Source organism: Canis lupus, chromosome 24, assembly GCF_003254725.2.
Source record: "Canis lupus dingo isolate Sandy chromosome 24, ASM325472v2, whole genome shotgun sequence".
NCBI lineage: Eukaryota > Metazoa > Chordata > Mammalia > Carnivora > Canidae > Canis > Canis lupus.
In genome coordinates this window covers 831,396-848,027 of record NC_064266.1, presented here as the reverse complement: position 1 = coordinate 848,027, position 16,632 = coordinate 831,396, and the positions used below count along the sequence as shown (strand labels likewise).

General features: G+C 42.1%; 1 pseudogene; it reads right to left on the bottom strand.

Annotated features, from left to right (window-relative positions):
- Positions 1-442: 442 nt before the first annotated feature.
- On the bottom strand, positions 443-595 carry LOC112674324 (U4 spliceosomal RNA; annotated as a pseudogene).
- Positions 596-16,632: the final 16,037 nt, after the last annotated feature.

Here is a 16,632-nt window from a genome sequence, read left to right as displayed (position 1 = left end):
GATCTAGTATGATGAAGAAGAGAATGTGTCTCAAAAGGCTGCCTAACTAAAACAAAGTGGAAAAGTAGCAGGGGGAACTGAGGTTTTCCTGAGCCCTATTGCCATAGGTTCATGCCAAGTGGCTCACTGGCATTTTGTTTTTCCTATATGATCAAGTAGGTATCAGGTAAGTATTTTCCCAGAGTGGCTGTAAAGATAAAAAGGGCTGAAATTCAGGATACTAGACAGTGGATCCCAAGTGGTCAGTGTGTCCCTGACAATTAATTACAGAAAGCTGAGCCACTATCTGAGGTAGAGGTAGGATGGGCTTGGCCAATTTAGCCAATTTAGGCTACGGACTAAAACCCACCCAAACTATGTCTGTGTAGTTGTTTCTGAGGGGGAGTGGGGAATGGTAAGGAGGTAAGGAGGAAGCAGAAACCAAGTAATGTCAGAGCCAACAAGGACAACTCCCATCTCCTCAGTTGTTATCTGGGGTTTGTACCTCCAGAAAACAGACTTTGGAACAAATACTTGAATGTGAGAAGTTTTCAATTAGCAATAATCGCGCCTCGGATAAACCTCATTGGCTACGATACTGCCACTGCGCAAAGCTTGAATGTGAGAAGTTATTGGAGGTGATCCCAGCAAGTACTCTTAGGTAGGGGGAGGTGTGAAATGGAAGGGGGGCAGCCAATTTAGTGTACATGGGTAAGCAGGTCAGTGTATGGGGACCTGCAACTATCCAGTGGGGACATCTAGAAGACTGGGTGGAACATGCCTCCGAGTTATCTCACCCAAGGGTAGGGAAGCCGAGGCATTTATTCACCACCTTCCACTTCTCATTGATGGAAGTATCCTCCAAGGGCATTACACTTCATTAGTTTCGGTCTGCTCTATATACAGGCTGAGCATGCCTCATTGGCCAGAAGAAGCAAGACCTTGTAGCATAGAGCAATACGCATGAATGCTAAATAGTGAGGAAATAAGAGAAGGCCACCAATAGTATCTGCTCCAAAGATAGAAGGCAGAAAGAAGGGGCACTATGGGATCTCTTCAGGCCAGAGAGGTTTATAGGTGGGTTATAGACAGAGAGATTTCTAGATAAGAGGCTTGGGTTTGTCTCTAGGGACCTTTTAAAAGTTCTGGCCCAGGATGGTGACCAACATGCAGATATGAATATCTAGATGCTCTTTATATTTGTCTTCCATTTGCAGATACTATATAAAGATGGAGACTGAATGGGGTGCCTGGGTGGCTCAGTCAGTTAAGCATCTGCCTTCAGCTCAGATCATGATCCCAGGGTCCAGAGATGGAGCCCTGCGTTGGGTTCCCTGCTTAGCAGGGAGCCAGCTTCTCCCTCTCCCTTCCCTTCTGCTCTTGCTCTCTCTCTCTCTCAAATAAATAAATTAATAAATAAAATCTTAAATTAAAAAAAAAAAACATAGGGACTGAACAAAGGCACACTGTCCTGTTTCTCCTGGGAGAATATGTATGGGACCTTCCCCTTCAAACAGAGTCTGAGAGTTTCTATGCTAATGAATCCTCATTGCTGGGCAGCCCCGGTGGCTTAGTGGCTTAGCACCATCTTCAGCCCAGGGTGTGATCCTGGAGTCCCGGGATCGAGTCCCACGTCAGGCTCCCTGCATGGAGCCTACTTCTCCCTCTGCTGTGTCTGTGCCCCCCCCACCCCATGAATAAATAAATAAAATTTTTAAAAAAGAAAAAAATACTGAATCCAAAAAAAAATTGCTGAACACTGGAAAGAGAAATGGAGACAGATATTCCAGGGATGGGATGTAAGCTGCCATTAGAATAAGCAATGCAGGAGAGAGGAAAACAATATTAACCTTTTGCAGAGAAGCTCATTGTCTAAAATCAAGGACTTGCAAGAGCACATTAAGGAGGTGCTGTTTAAGAGCACAATATCAGAATCCTACAGCATTCAATAATATTTGAGCCTCTATTTTTGTGGTGCAGAAGGAATCCAGCCAATACAGACTTCCTAATATGTACTAATACATTTGATAAATTTCAGCTTGACTTTAGAAGACCTTGGACTGTTGCTAAGGAATCGGAAGCTTGCACTGGTTGCTAAGGAGTCAGGAGTCAATATTAAGTAGAGAACTTGGGGACTGCCCTTGACTGATGAGAACTAAGACACAAATTACCTTCATTTCCCTTTTGGGTTTTAGCAATTTATAAAGAGGCCTGGAGGCAAAAGAAAAGATTAATAAGGATGTGAAATACATTTTATTTATTTAGATGAGATAGGAGTTTTGGAGAAGAATATTTTCAGGATGGTAATCTACACAACCATTTAAAGCAGGTTTTCTTATGAAAGCTTTCAATGAGGAGGAGAAAGCCTACCAGCAGTTGCTTCCTAGGACGTCAGGGAGTCTGTGATAAGGCTTCTGCTGTTATGAGCAGATGAGCAGAGTTGTAGCTGACTGTCCAGTGTAGGTTTGTCTGGGCACTTTACGCCTCTGATGAGGCCTTCATTACCTATGTGGAAGCAAGCTCTATGAGTCTAGAAAGACATAAGTGGGATCAAAGCAAATATTAGCCAGGACTGTTCTGATCCTGAGGCTGTCATATTCAAAACTTAGAAGTTCTGGGCATCAGTAACTACTCTCAAGAGCATATGTTTGAGGTGCCCCTTGAGTCACAGACTGGCCACAGTAATTGTTCCCTAGTGCTGAGCACAATGCAGGTGGGTGACTGGTGAGTGGCTGCACGGGCTCATCTGCACTCAGTAGTCATTGAAGATTGGATTCCAACAACAAAATGTGGGTCATCCTGCCCTTGGGCAGACCTATATGCAAACTACTGGGACTACACCCCACGATCAGGTCTAGGCAACCTGGGACTCAAGTGGATGTGCTTCAGAGCATTAGAAGGATCTAAACTGTCTGCTTTCTCTAAGGTGGTGTCCCAAGGAGATCTCTATTAGGACTGGGAGGGTCTTCTACTTTCTCTTGAGTTTGGGGAAGTAATAAAAAGGAAGGGCCAGGGGTTCTTGGTTGAAGTGTCCAGGATTATCTCCAAACATATCAGAATCCAACTGCACTCTTAGAGCCAACTAGAACTCATTAAATATGTCTTGTGCCATGTTTCCCCAAGCCCTGGTACACAAGCAATAGAATCCACTGTGTCACTCCCAGAGGAGTGTTCTCCATGGATGTCTGTGGTCTGCTAGTGGTGAGGAGTCAATTGCGGTTTCAATGATGGACTTAAGCTGTCTGTGATAAAATGAAAAATGCTGGAAGAATATTTTAAAACACACTTTTAAATGCATAGCAGCTCTTGTAAGAAAATAAGGGGAATACCCTGATGGCAGAAATGAGGTGAGATCAGAAGTCTCAGGAGATTAGATTACCTATTAGATTAGGTGCTAAAGCCATTATCTGACTTGGGAAATCTATTTTTCATAGGAAGCCCAGACCTGTTTGAACAGCTGCAAGCACTGGGGACAGAGAACAAAGTTGAGAAAGTTGACATTCCAGATATTGAAGGATTATAAAGTCATAGTAATTTGAGAAAGGTTTCAGCATAGGGAGAAATCAACTAGTGGAAGAGCAAAGACTCAGACCCACACGTGTAATCAATAAGCAGTCTGGGACAATTGCATTTTCATGTGGAGAACAAGCATGCACACTACCTCATACCATGCACCTCAGGGAAGTAAAGACTTAAATACAAAAGCAAAATATTACACTTGAAGGAGTACATACACAAGTGTATCTTTGGGACTTCAAGGTCAGAAAGGATTTCCTTAATAAAAGTAAAAAACATGAACCAAAGGAAATATTGCAAAGCATTCAAGTTAGTTAAAACCAAGAGCTGCTCTTCACCAAAAGACCTCAAAGAAAGTGAAAAAAGGTGTCATACAGATAAATGGCAATGGAGTAGGGGAAGGGGAGAGAAAGAGAGAGAGAGAGGGAGAGAGAGAGAGGAAAAAGGCTCAGATATAAAATCAAAAGAGAAGACAGCCCCAGGGGGGAGAGTTGGCAGAGATATGGATTGGCATTTCATAGGTGAAGAAACACAAATGGCCAGGAAACATTAAAAATGCTGATCATTAGTTACCATGGAAATACACAAATAAATTGCATTATATACATGCTATCTGGCAAAGTTAAGACACTTGATCACACCCACTGTCTGACAGGGCTGTGGAACTGCGTGGAATGGTACAACAGTACATGTATTGCTGTTTAGACTGTAAATTATGACAATTTGGCATTATCTGGTGAAGTAAAGCTGCACATACTCTGCCATTGAACAATTTCAGATGGGATCATCTATGCTGGTGAAACCGGTCCACATGCAGCAGGAAACATGCTAAAGAATCCTCACAATAGCATTCTTCTGATAGCAAAAGCCCTGGGAGCAACCCAAACCTCCACAGACAGGAGGGTGGCAGCTTCCCCTGGGGCTGTGCAGGGGTCGGGTCCAGGTAGACGTCTAGGGGCTAATGATCTGTTTCTTAAACTGGGTGCTGGGCATATGGTTTATTTCTGGGCTTGATGACACATAAGTACATATTGTAGTTGTATCTATCAAATCTTTCATGGCTTAAAAAAAAACCCATCATTTAGAAAGATCTAATCCAGGCTCATTACTGGGGTGGGTGGGAAGTGGGAGGATCAAGAGTTAAGTGTTAAACCCCAGTATGAGAATTATCTTGTACTTGTAATGGAAGCCTGGCTCAAGGACCATTTTCCCACTGGGGTAACTCTTCTAGGAACCTAAAGGGGTGTTGACTATTCATTTTACACCTTGTCTACAAGCCCACTTCACCTGGGGTCAGAAGGCACACACCCAGGCCCAGGTACTTCTTGGTTCTGTGATTCTTGTCAGGTCACCTGTGGGATGTCAAGGCTTGTGGGAAATACTTTCGCTCACTAAAATCTGGATATACAGATTTGTTCTGTCTCACCCTTGAAGACCCACCACTAAAGGTATTTTCTCTGACTGTGTCCCTCATTAGAAGGTTGGGGACTTCCCCTGAGCAGATGATACAGTGAAGTTAGCCTCCAATCCCTACAGGGCTGACACTTCTGCAGAGTGCTTTAGGCACATGCCCAGATCCAGTGGGGGAGGTGAGCAGCCCACCCAGTCCCAGCCTCCTTTGCTTGGTGCTCGGGGAGCTGGAGGATGATACCCACTTGTGCTTGCTGCTTTCTCTGCTTGTCTCAAATAATCCTCAGGAGAAAAATTTACACAGAGGGTCTTTGTCATCTTCATGATGACACCAGAGATTGCAGAGAGGTTTTTTTTTTTATGGAAACAAAAGTAATTACCAGAAAGAAAAAAAAGGGGGGGTTGGGAAGGGGTCCTTCAACCCTCAACACACATACATGCATGCACACACATGAACATGTGCGCACATATACACATGTGTACATACACACGAGCACCCACACAGAGCCTACGGAGCTAGACATATGTCATTCATCCTAAAAAGAAAACACAAAAGATCCTTGATTCTTAAGTTAAAAATCTCACCCTGGGTGGAGGAGGAGGGGACAAAACAAAATCACTAAGCCTGGGTGCCTCAGTGTCTTCATGTGCACTCCATCTGAGTCCTCTGAGGGTTCATGAGGGTTTTTAAGGTCTGGCTACTCACTTTTCCCACCTCACCTCTCCTTGCCCTGCACCCACCATCTGTGTTTCTGTCATGCTTTCCATTTCTTCATGTTTTGCCTTGCCTCGGAATCTCTCACAAATAGATCCCTCAAAGAGTAATCCAGAACATTCTCTTCCCTTATCAGCTCTCATTCCCACAACCCAACACTGTGTAGCTTTAGTTTCCCTTTACCTCTTCTTTTGTCTTCAGCCCACCTCTCACTCAGAATGAAATGCTTATTTGGCCTAAGCCAGTGAACCCCCAAGTGCCCCGACCATGTTACTTAATGTGAACACACATCTGCTACAACATGCTGTGTCTTTAGAGCTTCAAGTGGTCACTGGTGTCAGTACCCCACATGACTGCCAGGGAGGGATCTTGGAATCCAAAGCTGACAAGTGGAAGAACTGGCACAGGTGCAATCTGTTGCTTTTGCTGGACAAGAAATGAAAACACTATTTCCCAGTTGCTTTCCATGCAGGCCACCTTGCCAGAACTCCCTAGGACTTAGGATGAGTGTTCTTTACAAGTGGCTTCAACAAGGCAAATTAGGAAGGATACTTCATGGCACACAGTAGCAATGACCAAGCCATTCCCATTTCAGGGACACACTCTGAGATGCCCATCACATCCTCCAGGCTTGGCCTGCCATGATGGGCACATGATGGACCGTGCGACAAAACAGCTATCTGGCCCTCTGCAAAAGCTGATGCTGAGTGTGGACTACACTTACCACTAAGTATAAGGGATATATCTCTAGGAGTTTGTGGTTTCTAGCTGCAGAGATGACCACTACTTTTCTCCTTCCCCCATGAAACAAAACAAAGTAAAAATGGCAAAAACAGCAAAGAACTGACTTTTCTGAGTTCCTGTCTTTAAAACACCTACGTGGTTTGTAGGATGGATAGACCAGGGACTTCAGAAACTTCAGGAATCACAGTCCTGGCAGTTGGAGCACCCTTTTATGCTAAATCCAAAGCTGCTGTTTTGTTTATCTGCTTGTTACCAGCTTGTTCATGTTTTGTCTTCCAAAGTGGCACAGAGCCCATGGATACCCTTTTTTCAAGACAGTCCTTTCAATAACTGAATGTCTCATAATTCCCCTGATTATTTTCCTTTCAAAAAATATTTTCTGCTTCTTTGGTCATTCTTTATGGGAATTGATTCTTAGGTTATTCACCAGTTTATTTGCAATCTCTCAAAAGGTGCAACACCCAACTCTCCAGCATGTGCCTCAGGTGTGACCAAAGAGGAGGCATTCCCTTAAAATGCCATGTTTGACAAGCTGCCAACCTGACCTATTCTCTAGCATCATTAATTCTCCAGCACTTCCAGCCTGTTGTGCTTGGGCAGAGCAGGCTCTGGTATGCCAGAGGAAGTAGTCAGGCAAAGAAACACAGATGCTGGTGGTGGGAAGGCAGATGTGCTGGTCTGGATTTCCTCATCAGGGAGAGAGTGGAAAACAGACTGAGCTCATGAGTTACTGAGGGGATAAAGGAGATGGTACTTGTGATAGGTCAGCTCTTCAGCTACAGGGAGCAAGCAGGTGATGAATGTCCTGCTAGTTGTCTGCTTACCTGCTAAATAGCAAGGGCCAGAAGTCCACATCTTTATCAAAACAAATGATTATACCTGCCTGATTCTTGATACACTTTCCTTCTTCCTCCCTTATTTCAAAGAAATCTCAAAATTCCTTGCCAAAGGCACACTTAATCCCTTTTGCAGCATTGCAAAAGATGGTAAGATATCAGTCTTAAAGATTTTGTCCTGTCACTGTCTAATTGCCTTAAGAATCTAATCTATCATAATGCAAAAGCTTTTTTAAAGACAGTTTTCTATTCCCATCCTAACTTTTAATACAATGCTAAGATCACTACATCGCTACGATGTAAGACGGCTAACATTGCCCACCAAGCCCCATTGAGAAGTGAGAAGGATAGGTTGTCTTATATAAATTGAACAAGAAGAACTAAAAACATATATGAGGGAAAAGAAGAAAGCCTAGGATTCCACACAAAACTGAATTTCGTCACTCTAATGTAATATTTCAATTTTTGAAAAAGGCAAGGTCGATGGAAAAGACATGGATCAAGACTTTATTAGGATAATTTGAAATTGCCTTAAGTAAAGCAGCACAAAATCCTCCTTTATTTCTTTTATTTTTGATGTTGGGCTTATTTTATCTTTCAGCTGTCTTCCTTCCAACAGCCTATTTCTTTTTTCCTTCCAGCTGTGTCAGAAGCAGTGGCTGGAAGAACTCTTTGCCATAAGCTATAAACATTATTGATTTATCAGCCACTGCAAAAATCAAATATTTTTTTCTGTTCGTAATTGGAAATGTTTATATTTAGCTAAAAGGATTTTCATGGAAATGAAAAAGACATTCAATCCAAGGAAAGATTACAGAATTGGTTTTATTCTCCATGCTTCTCACTGGCTATATTTACCTCGTTCTTTTTTTAATGATGGGGGGTACAGAGTTCTGGTTAACTGGCTTTCCTGATTAATTACACACTATAAATGAAACTATATTAAACATCCTCTGTGATGAAAACTCATCTGAAGAAAATTTGATTCCTCCTTGATGATCTAGAAATGCTTCTAATTAAGACTAACCATTATGCTAATGGTGTTTTGAATGTTTGGTTATCTGAATTATGACTGAGAGTCTGGATGAGTTGTTTCTGATTGATAGATCATTGAAAGACCATAGGTAACATATTGTTCTGATTTTGGTCTCCTGAAAGACTATGCATTATTTATAAGTTGTCTTTAATTATATATACATTTTATGATTCTTCCACAATATTGTTCCTTTTAATTTTCCACAGTCATTATCAATGAAGGGCCTGATGCATATTTGCCATAAGCATTGTATTATTGTGATTTACTCTAGAAAGAAAAAAAGGGTAGTAGAAGCAAAGGAAATCTTTTTAGTTATCCATACCATGGAAGTTAAATCCCTCCCTGTGTCTGTCACAGTGACTGATTGTATCTTTGATCCTGACATTATTTTTTTTCTTGTTTATGGTAATTACCAAGTTTATTGGTTCCCAACCTAACTGTGGAATTTGTTTATTTTTTTATTTATTTTTATTTTTTTATTGGAGTTCAATTTGCCAACATATAGCATATCACCCGGTGCTCATCCCATCAAGTACCCCCTCCAGGCCTGTCACCCAGTCACCCCATCCCCCCACCCACCTCTCCTTCCACTACCCCTGTTCATTTCCCAGAGTTAGGGGTCTTTCATGTTCTGTCATCCTCACTGATATTTCCCAGTTGTTTTCTCTCCTTTACCCTTTATTCCCTTCCACTGTTTTTTATAGTCCCCAAATGAATGAGACCATATAATGTTTGTCCTTCTCTGATTGACTCATTTCACTCCGCATAATACCCTCCAGTTCCATCCACCTTGAAGCAAATGGTGGGTATTTGTCGTTTCTAATGGCTGAGTAATATTCCATTGTGTACATAAACCACATCTTCTTTATCCATTCATCTTTCGATGGACACCGAGGCTCCTTCCACAGTTTGGCTATTGTGGACATTGCTGCTAGAAACATCGGGGTGCAGGTGTCCCGGTATTTCATTGCATCTGTATCTTTGGGGTAAATCCCCAGCAAGGCAATTGCTGGGTCGTAGGGCAGGTCTATTTTTAACTCTCTGAGGAACCTCCACACAGTTTTCCAGAGTGGCTGCACCAGTTCACATTCCCACCAACAGTGTAAGAGGGTTCCCTTTTCTCCGCATCCTCTCCAACACTTGTGGTTTCCTGCCTTGTTAATTTTCCCCATTCTCACTGGTGTGAGGTGGGATCTCATTGTGGTTTTGATTTGTATTTCCCTGATGGCAAGTGATGCAGAGCATTTTCTCATGTGCTTGTTGGCCATGTGTATGGATCATGACATTATTGTTAAACATGGGATCCCTGACCCATCCAAATCAGTGAGGTAGGCCTTCCAGATTTCTCAGTCCTTGATTAGACCCTATCTTTATCTTCTCTTCTTCTCCTTAGCCTAAGTTCCAAAGAAAAGCTGTCTTTGTATGTGGTTTCCATCAGCTCATAAGGTGGCTCCACCCTAGGGCTCTGTGGTTCAGGAACATCACCCTACTGTCCATTCATTTCTATCTGAAAGGATCTTTATGGGAATTAAAAGTGGTGATACTTTTATTGGGACTTAGAATATTGGTATTATTTTTAATCTACTGTAAAGAGTTTTATATTGGCTTTCCCAGAAGGACACCCTAAGACAAGGATATGAGAACGAAAGACCTATTTGGGAAGTAATCCCAGGTGGGTGAGTGAGGAAGTGAGGCAAGACAGAGGAGAGTCAGTACAAATGAGGTGATGAGCAGGTTACATCTGTGGGTACCTGGGCTCAGTCCTGATGAAGATCTCTGACAAAGTAGGTAGGACATGCTTCAGAGTTGTTATTTATATCTGATATTTGAGGAATCTGGATTTTTATTTTACAAGTTATATCTGCCATTGGTTGAGGGCTCTTCCCTAGGGTACTAACTCCCCAACACTTCTGACCTGACTCATGCTTATAGTCTGTGGTCTGTGCACATCTGTGGGCTGAGCACACCCAAGAGCAAGCCCTCAGGCAGAGTCCCAGGTGCCTGCAGCAGAAAGTAGTAAGCATGCATGGAAAGATGTGTGCCTAGGTGAGTACTGGAACCATGTAGAAGGCTCATTAACACACACTGCAAGGCCTCTTCTCCAGAAGCTCTGATCTAGTAAATCTGGGGAGGAGCCAAAAGTTTGCTCTTCTAATATTCTAACATTAGGTGATCCTCATGATCCTCATCCAGGGACCAATTTTTGAGAACCACTGGCCTAGAAGACAAAGGTAGAACTTCAAAGGTATCTGCTACAGAGTGTGCTAGTAAACTCTTCAGAGCAACTAGTCTGTGTTGTGGGCAGTGGATGAAACTCAGGGAAGGAGAGAGATGATGGCATAAGAGGGAAGTGAACTGATGCAACACGTCTTTTCTCTCTGTCATAAGAGATACAATGTCTTGGCCCAGTGATCAGCTCTACAACTCCACTCCTGAATGTCACCTGCATTTATGATGGAGAAAACGGTCCAGTTTTTGAAAATCATAGGGGACATGGTGAGTCTTAATCTTTTCGTATAGACATGTGCACTAGACACAATGGTCCTGAGTGTGACACCCTCCTATGGATGTGCCCAAGTTTTGATAACAATCTCTCAGATGTTGAGAACTAATAAAACACTGTTATTGTTTGTAATTACCACTTTACTCATGGTCAAAGTGCAAGAATACCTCAAGAAGTGCCTGAGTAAGAATGGAAATTGGTCAGTGTTTATTCTTAGTTCTGGCCCTTCTATCCCTTCCCAGCCACTCAATCAAGTCTAAAGGAAGGTCCAGAGTAGGATGTCAGGCAATATGCATGGCTTCTCTGTGCAACCACTAGCATGACTTCCTGGAGCAAGAGGGTAAGTGGCCCTGGTGCCAGGCCCATAGCACTGAATTCAAAGAAATCTTTGGCTCACACTATGTGAGGTTGGGTTGTCTACTGAGACTTGGATGTTGCATTGTTGTGGTCATGTGTGTCTCATCCAGTTCTCCCATTGCCAGGGAGCACCCAGCCTAGGTACAGTGGCCACCATCTTCGATTCAGGCAAGATAGCTTCCTGGACTGTATTAGCCTCATGTCTATGAGGCAAGGCCTGAGGAGGCAGCTGAGTTTCAGAAATCTCCCTCATCTACAACTGTGTGTCTTTTGGTGAGGGCTTTTGTGGGAGTGGGGGAGGACAAGGAGGTTAAACTTCCATCTGTCACTAGAGAATATTTCTGCTAGGCATCATGACAGTCCAGCTCTTCTCCATGTGAGTGATATAAAGTACTGCCTCCCATCTCTACATCCTTTGAACCCATTCTTGGCACTTATGTACATGGTTACTGGGCAGGGAGTAATGTTGTTATAGTGATATCTAAAAATAGCTCTAATTTTCATCAAGGAAATAATTTCCAAGCTTTGGCACTTTTTGTATTAGTTGTAATTGTTTTTGACACATTTCCCATCTGATTGCAATGTGCAGGTGTGTAATGGGACCCATGCCCTGCTGGCTTAAAGCAGTTCCAGGAGCATTTTTTTTTTTTTAATGAGAATGGTTCAGCACTCTGCTTAGTAATATGAATTTCCAATTGCTATTAGAAACTCAAGATCATGGCATGTTAAAGATACACAGAGGCTTAAAGAGCATGTATCCCAGTGTCTTTATGAAAACAGTGAGAAGGCAGAGGTACTAAGCCACACCAGGCTAATAAATAGAAACTACAGTGGAAACCAAATTCCAAGCTCCACTGTTTCCCATATGAGTCCAGCCAGCCAGCCTCAAACTCTCAGACTCGTCTGACTTTTATTCCCTTTCCTCCCCTAAATGCAGTTGTTCATGTCCTGCCATTATGTCTTTTCTTATTTCTGTCTCCTACAATCCTTCAGTTCCACTGCTATCACTTTTAGCCCTTCACTCATTTCTGTATTTCTACTTCAGTTGTCACCCAACTTGTCTCCCTGGTGCTCATCTTTATCTGCTTCAACCCACCTTCCATTCCGCTTCCAGACTAGACTTCCCCCATACATTGCTATGCTTTCTTCTTTTTAAAGTAAGGCCATTCCAAAGTTACATAGGTAGACAGTTAAAAGGCATTTCTAATAAATGCCCATTAAGTGCTATAACAGCAGACCCTTTTGGTGTCCTGCCCATGTCACCTCCATTCCCACCCATGCTGATGGTTTCCTACTGTGACCCCCGGTGACTTAGCCTGAGGCTATCTCTGGTTGAGAAGGATGCTTCTCTTGATGCAGAGCAAGCAGGAAACACCAGGGGATTGAGGCTTCAGGGAGCGCTTCTCAACCAGTGATGTGTGGGACATAGTGGAACATATCTCAACTTCCTAATTCTTCCAGGGAAGTGTTCCAAGTCTCCTCCCAAGGTCTCCAGTTAGAATTAACTGCATTTTCTCACAGTGACAACCTGTCTGAGTATGTCAATTCCTTTCTCTTCCCTCTCTAATTTGTCCATTTTCCACCTGGTGCTTCTTGGGATCACCTCCCAGATGAACAGCTTGCATTCCAATCCTTGTCTCAGAATCTATATTTGTGGGAAGCTAACCTAACATATATGGGAAATAAAAGGAGCCCATGGCTCAGGCCTGGGATCAGGGAAAGAGAGTCAAGATGAAACCTGAAGGCAGGGAGGGATCAGCCCACTGGAGCAATGGGAGGTGTCAGAGGGACTTTTTAAAGACCTGGGGAGGACTGAGCATGACTCATTTAAGGAAAACTAGAAGAATTTCATAGAAGGCAACCTCCTACAAATTTTCTCCAAGACAAGGTACAGGGAAGTGAAAAGTGAAAGTTTAATAAAGTGCTGACAACAATCTTGGAAAGGTCAGTGTTTTTTATGCTGAGGGAAATGGGAGGTCATAGAAAAGGTTCACACAGGAAAGGAACATGATCATATTGGCAGTTTTGAAGGATTTCCGTCTCCAATCTGGATGACAGACTGGAGTAGAGGCCAGACTAGAGGCAGAGAGACAACTAAGAAGCTGTTATAGTTATTCAGGCAAGAGATGATGGGTTTAAAGAGCATATAGCAAGTGGAGATGAAAGGACTTGGTTTGATGAGGTGATAGTTGGGGAGAAGGAAGAATCCAGGATGATCCTACAATGGTGGCTCAAGAAACTAGGTGGATAATGCTTCCATTCACTGAATGAGGCGATGGAGCGGGGGGATATGTTGGGGAAGAAGATGGTGGGTTCAGTTTGGGGTTTGCCATATTTGAGCTTTAAGTAGGAATGCTTATCTTTGACATATACATAGGAACACTGAATTAGTTTATGGGATTATATGGATCAGAAGTTTAGGAAATAATCACCACACGTGTTCTAAATGAAGACATACAAATGGATGAAATGTTTCAGGAAAACATTATTTGACAGAAAGTGAGAAAATACAAGTGTCAGGGCATTCATGAGAACAACAATATTTTATAGGTGGCTAGTAATCAACAAAGGAAGCCAAGTGGTGATGGCTCAGAAGGATGGATAGAAAATCAGGAAAGTGGGAATGCCTCAAAGGACAAGAGAAGAGACAATGTTGTCAAAGATGAAGTGGAACTAAGGGCTGAAAACTCTCTGTTGGATTTCATGGCAAGTAGGTCTTTCATGATATGGGGAAAACCATTTCCATCCACTAAGTGGTGGGTACCCAAGCCAAGTAACTCAGGCTTGAGAATGTAATGTGAAGGAGTCAAGTGTAGACAGCTCTCTCTATAAATCTGACTGGGGGGATCCCTGGGTGGCGCAGCGGTTTGGCGCCTGCCTTTAGCTCAGGGCGCGATCCTGGAGACCCGGGATCGAATCCCACGTCGGGCTCCCGGTGCATGGAGCCTGCTTCTCCCTCTGCCTGTGTTTCTGCCTCTCTCTCTCTCTCTGTGACTATCATAAATAAATAAAAAAATTAAAAAATAAAAATAAATCTGACTGGGAAGAGGCTAAAGGATGTGGAGTAGCAGAGGAAGATGTTAACTTTAAAATAGAAATTAAATCTGTTTTTTGACACTGACCATTAGAGAAACACAGAAAGTTGCTGTAATGACAATTGTGGAGCCTGGTGGATTCAGTTTCTAGAGGCACATTAAAAAAAGTTGGTTCTAAAATTATGACTCTGCCTTACAAGAGAATTGTTGGCTGATCTGAGAATCATCAGCACAGTTATAATGCTGGAGATGAGTTAGATGGGAAGATAAACTTCAGGGGAGGCAAACTTTTCCTCTATTCTCTTAGAATCTCTGGCTGGGCCTGAGAACTAAGTTGACGTAAGACAGATCATCAGGAAAAAAGCATACATGTTTTATTTTTCACGTGTACCTGGGGGCCTTCACAGGAAAACAAAGACACCCCCCCAAAAAATGATTAGGCCCACGTGCCAATATACTAGTTTGGAGAAACAGTAATAATTATAAAAAATAATTAAAATGGATGGAGAACCTAAATGAAGATGATGATCACTTTAATATGTTTTGTTTTTACAGATTTCTCTCAGCCTGACTCCCTATCTCTGGTGATAAGAATGTTCTTTTCCTCTTGGTAGAGGGATAGCATCCTTTACATGGGAGTTTTATTGTCTGGTTTCAGAAATAAGAGGGGAGGTCAAGAGTGGTCTTCCTGCATCTGCTGTTTCTTATGTGGCATTAGCTCAAAGTGATTTTGATGTCAGAATTAGCATATCCTTTATGTTGTCCTTTAGAATTCTGGTCTAAGAAAATGCTATCTATGGTGAAGAATACAGAACAATATACTTAGAAATACTTATTTATTCAAAATTATCACTGGTGCCAGACACTGTGCTGAGTTTGGGGTGAATTAAGAAAGAGTAGAAAGAGAAATATCCACAGAGCCAAGAATGAAGAGCTAAGAATGCTAAAAGAAGACCAAAGGGAAGAAATGCATATATTTCAACTGAGAGAGCAGATCCATGATCTCATATGGACCCAAGGAGGGTGTTCTGAGTAGAATCCAAACATGTTCACTGCCTTTCTGCCCACATGGCTTCACCTTTATGATCTGTAGGGTGATCTGTTTTGCTTCTTGTTTCAGTTTTGGTCTTCAAATGCTATGCCTCTGACTTCTGCCTGAGATACCACTAATTTGAAATACGTGGTCTGCATAGGTTTCCAAGGCTGCACTAATCAGTATGCTGGTACTCAGTCATTCTTATCCCTTGTGTATCTTTCCATTAGCAGCTCTTAGCAACCCTCAACATCTCACACACTCACAGGGAACAATTCCCTTGTTTTACTCTGTAGATCGCTCTGTGAGGATTAAACTCAATCATCCATTTTTTGTAACCACCAACACCATGAATACTTGCTATTGTAACTTGTTACAGTGGTCACTACCATTCACTACCATTTTCATTAAAACCAAACCACCATGGAAACAATTGAGACCACACAAGTAATGGTGTGGAGGAGGTGAGAAGAGGAAGAGTCTAAGTGGAATGTGTCTTGAGGATGACCGGTGTCCAGCAGTTTCTTTCTTACTTATTAAGTCAGCAGGAACTATTTCCAAAGACAACTCTTGTCCAGATAGATATGTTAGTTGACCTTCATCTTGTGTCTTGGTCTCGTGTCTTCTGATTTCCTGGTGTAGTTGATTACTTACATTTGCCTGACGTTGATTGTGATTTTACAGTACACCTCTTGAAAAGGACACTTCCAAAAATGTGTCCTTAAGTCATATGAGCAGCTGTTATACATCTGAGCTTAAGATGAGCTCAGTACTGCATGATGCAAATATATTTCCTTATTATCTAAGAAACTGACATTTTGGGAGAAAAGAATAAACAATAATATACTTAGTAGGATTTATTTATTCAAAATTACTACAGGTGCCAAGGGCACCTGGGTGGCTCAGTCAGTTGAGTGTCTGACTCTTGACTTCAACTCAGGTCATGATCTCAGGGTCATGAGACCAAGCCTTGTGTTAGGCTCCATGCTCAGCATAGAGTCTACTTGGTATTCTCTCTCTTCCTCTGTTTCTCCCCTCACCCTACTCTCTCTCTCTTAACAAAAAATACAATTGGTGTCAGACTTTGTGCTCAGTCTGGGAATGGGGGAAAGGATAAATATGAATACAATCTCTCTGCATCTTCAAGGAACTTATTCACTGGCATGGGAGAGAGATTTATTTAAAAATTCATGATACAGTATAATCTGTGTTATAATTGAGATTGATCCACATATAGTTTTTTTTGGAGAAGATAGTAAAGTGCTGTCCATTTATTAATAATCAAGACCATATTTCACATAAGAAATCAGAAATTACAAGAAACACATTTCAGTAAGAAACTAGCTATTTTGATAAGTTTTTCTAATTTTTCTGTTACTGAGGAGATACATGCAAAAATATGAGATTCTTTGGAATAAAAAAAGTTAATAAGTTATCTTAATCACTCAGAAACATAGTAAATAACAGT